We start from the raw sequence: 3,941 nt of genomic DNA on the forward strand, positions 1-3,941 counted from the left end.
AACCGTTCCCACTTTCGACTCGCCTCCTGCTCCCTTTCACGCTCTGTCCTCTTCTCTCTCTTTCTCTCTCTCTCTTGGTTTCCGTGTGCATCGTTCTTTCTTTCTTCCTTTTGCTCGTCGCGTTTCTCTGCATCCGAAATCTTTAATTTCTCTTCCGTAACCCTACTCCTTCACGCATCCATATCGTTTTCACTCTCGATCCTTATCTATCGAACGATTTTTCAATCGATCCTTCACGTTTTTTTCACCCGATGATAAATGTAAAACGTCACCGGCGCTCTTGAAAAAGTGAAAATTCAAAAGGCAAGCAGAAAACGATGCACGCAAACAGGTTCTTTAATCCTGTTGACACTTTGGGAACACGCCTTTTGTGATGGAAATTGAAAGATAAAACTTTGTAATAGTTTTTATCAAAATGAAGCCTGTCCGTATGTAAAAGGCGGACAATTAAATGAATGTTAACTTTTGGAAGAAGTGAACAAAGCCGTAGCTACGGAATATTTTCAAGCAAACAGGTCCTTGGCCCTGGGACCTCATCCGATTTAAATCCCACAGAAAATCTGTGGGATTTTTGTAAGGTCAGATTATCTGCTTAAAATGAATTCTATCACTAAAAGAAGTAAAATTTCAGGTGTATCTTCAGGTCCAGAAGATTTTGAGAATTATTAAAAATAACATGATTCCATGCTACAATGAGTACAAAAACTCACTGATGTCAAAGGAGAACATACACTTCCAATTAAAAAGTCATCACAATATAATGCATTTCTAAAATAAATTTTATCACAAATAAATAAATAATCTATGTTTACCTTAATTAGCACACATTCTAACACTGGAAATCTTATTTAAACTCAAATGGTTGCAAACTCTGCACAGAAGTGTACCAAAGTGTACCCACGAAGTGTATCGAAAAAGAAGACAGTCTTCAGCCAAAGCAAATCGAACGCGACGGAGAAAGAAAGAGAGATGACTCTTCGGTGTAACGAGGTGTCGGTTGACCGGGTTCGTACGGCAAAAAGGAACAACATTTTCAGTCCGGGCAGCATTTTTCAAGCTCCGAGAGAACCGGGATGCTATCGCCGGCGTAGAAGCATCTGAAAATCCTGGTCACTTCGGTAGCCTCGAGATACGCGGCATGCATTATTCAGGAGGACGCGCATGTTCCTCATTCCCCATGTTTACGTATGTAGTACATACGACGTGCGTGTGCGCGTTGACGTCATTGCGCTCACCACGGCAGAAGATACGGGGCACGCGCGCCGCGCCGCGAACGGACATCAGACACCGGAGCAGCTGCATCGACGCCCGTGCAAGCAACCACACGCGCTCTACACCCGCGCACACACATGCTGCAGAGCTACGCTCGCCTCCTCTTCGCGAACCACGCCACCACGTGTCGATTCAATGACGCTCACCGGCCACCGATGCACTTACTCTTTAACACTTTCGCAGACATTCTGCTACAAACTTCCTTATAACTATCCATTTTCTGTGGGATTTCGTACGGTAATTGATTTATTCGAATTTTTCTACGGTATTTTGAACCCTTTCAGAGTGTTTTGCAGCGCCGTTCAGTCGTTGCCCGCACGGGCAACGTATTTAGACTTAAGCCACGCCTTCTCGGGCAAAAATGCGTGTATTTGTGTATGTATGTAGTAATCCTGGCTCTTTTTAAGGAGAATTATGTTTGGAAGATACGTAACACAAGCATCTTTTCTCTTAATTTGTTTGAACGTGTGTGACATCGCTAGCCCGCGACTTTGCCCTCACTTTGCCCGCGGGCAGCGGCGGGCGCCCTTGCCCGCCTGATGACCAGCCGAACGACACTGGTTATACATCGGATTTCAGCCTACTTTTTACAAATTACAGCATTCTCTCTTATCCTAACCATCTCTAAAATCCAATTTCGTCTATAAAATTGCCATCTTTCAATAATAATTCCAAATGTGACTGATATTGAGTAGCATGGTAACGTGATCAAGTGCACTTAATGGAGAATTGAGAAGCGATTGAGTTTACAAGATAGAAATCTTAAAATCGCAGTTTTAAGTGAAAGTTTTACAAGTCATCCATTCTGAAAGTCGGCTAGACTCTTCAAAGTCCCGTCGAAATTGTAGCGTTTCGAGTGGAGAGAGCACCTAGCTCGACGACAGCAGCTGGTTCGAGCCGGTGTCACGGAACGAACACCTAGTTCGTCGGCGTGAGGCGAGGGGCTGGCGAGCGTGTGCGGTGCTCGTTCATCCCCTGCAGGGTGATTAAATGAAGCACCACGATTCACAAAGGAAACCAACCGTAAAACACTGTTGCGCCCCCATCGCCCCACACTCAGCTTCCGAAATTTTAACCGTCGGTTAAGACAACCAAGGTGTGTATCTTTCTGTCTGTCATACTTCCACGGGGATTCCATTAACCCACCTTGGAATTATTATTCGAAATTATCGATCGACTACTCGAACACTCTTGATGGATTTTGTTATATTTTTATAGGAATTCATGTGATTATTTTTCAGTTTTTCAAAATTAAAGCTTGTTAAGATGGATATAAATACGAGAAAAAATTTATATAAATATAGGTCGTTTGGAGTTTTAAAAAAATGAAGTTTGATCGGGAAAAAATGGGACACCCTGTGTATCCAAGGAGAGATTCCTTCGTGTAATATGATATATCTGATTTGCTAACGTTTGATAATGAAGCAACCTTTTAAAATACACTTTTTGCAACGGATTCATCGTACTTACAGAGTTTATGCTCTGTTATGTAAATTGTCGCCAAGGGTAGAGAAGCAAATCGCTAGAAATGCTAATAAGGGAGGAATTTACATTTTTACCCTTATGAAGTTGTAATAGGTATTTTAAATCGTGTTTTAAATCATGTGCGGTATTGTAAGAACGATACTTCCTTGCTGTTTTATTTTTGGTACTATTGTATCACGATATCTGCTATTTTATGTATTTACGTCGACCAAATTTCACTTTGAAGATAACGAAAAATATGATTAAAATATTACTGCGTTGTATTTTAACGTAATTAATTAAATGCAAAAATAAGAGCATGGCATGAATGAAAGATAAATGTACACTATCTTAAGCTTAGGTCAACGAAGAATGCCTACGATAACTTACAGCTCGAACTCTATCAGACTTCTCGCTGGCAACATTTTTATTGTCGTGAACCACGTGAACGCGATGAAAGTAAAGTCGTCTGCCTGTCGCGTAATCGTTTTCTCACTTGGGAAATTATTCATCGGACGTTTTATAGCGATCACACGGGCTCGAGGAACGGTTTTATCGTTGACTCGTCCTACGATAGCCACCGTTTTCCTCCATTTTTCTTTTATTATAGTCACTGGAAACGTCACGGTTATAGCGAGCGCAGTGTTACATTATACAGAGGATGATTTGTGCACGCTCGTAAAACCGTGAGACTTGGACAAACATTTACACCTGTCCCTAATCAACATTAACGTAGGTATAGTTTAAGTTCAACTCGATCTCAGCGGGTGGAATAAAACTTTGCCTGAAGTACCGTGCGTAATAAATAATTGCGAACGAATTGTGCTGAAACTTGTCAAAATTCAATTTCCTTCTCATAAGATAAGCGTCATTTTCAACCCTAGTGCGTTCTTTCTACGTCTTTGGGTCAAAAAAGACCCGAAGACCTCATGTGTAACAATTCTTCAATGTCCCCTTCATAAAATAAGCACTGTTTTTAATTTTACTGCTTTCTTCCGTTTGACTAGACACTTTCTGGGTCAAAAAAGACCCAAAGACCTCAATTCAACAATTTTTCTCACCACTACGCCATACGAAGCTAGATAAAACAGCAAAAGACACAAACTCGATAACAGCGAAAGCTACTAAAAAAATAAAAACGTTCTGGGTCAAAAAAGACCCGAGGACCGTATTACTCAGGGTAAAGAGCACAAACTTCAATTCCA

The sequence above is a fragment of the Habropoda laboriosa genome, unplaced genomic scaffold, assembly GCF_001263275.1.
Source record: "Habropoda laboriosa isolate 0110345459 unplaced genomic scaffold, ASM126327v1 scaffold212, whole genome shotgun sequence".
Classification (NCBI taxonomy): Eukaryota; Metazoa; Arthropoda; class Insecta; order Hymenoptera; family Apidae; genus Habropoda; species Habropoda laboriosa.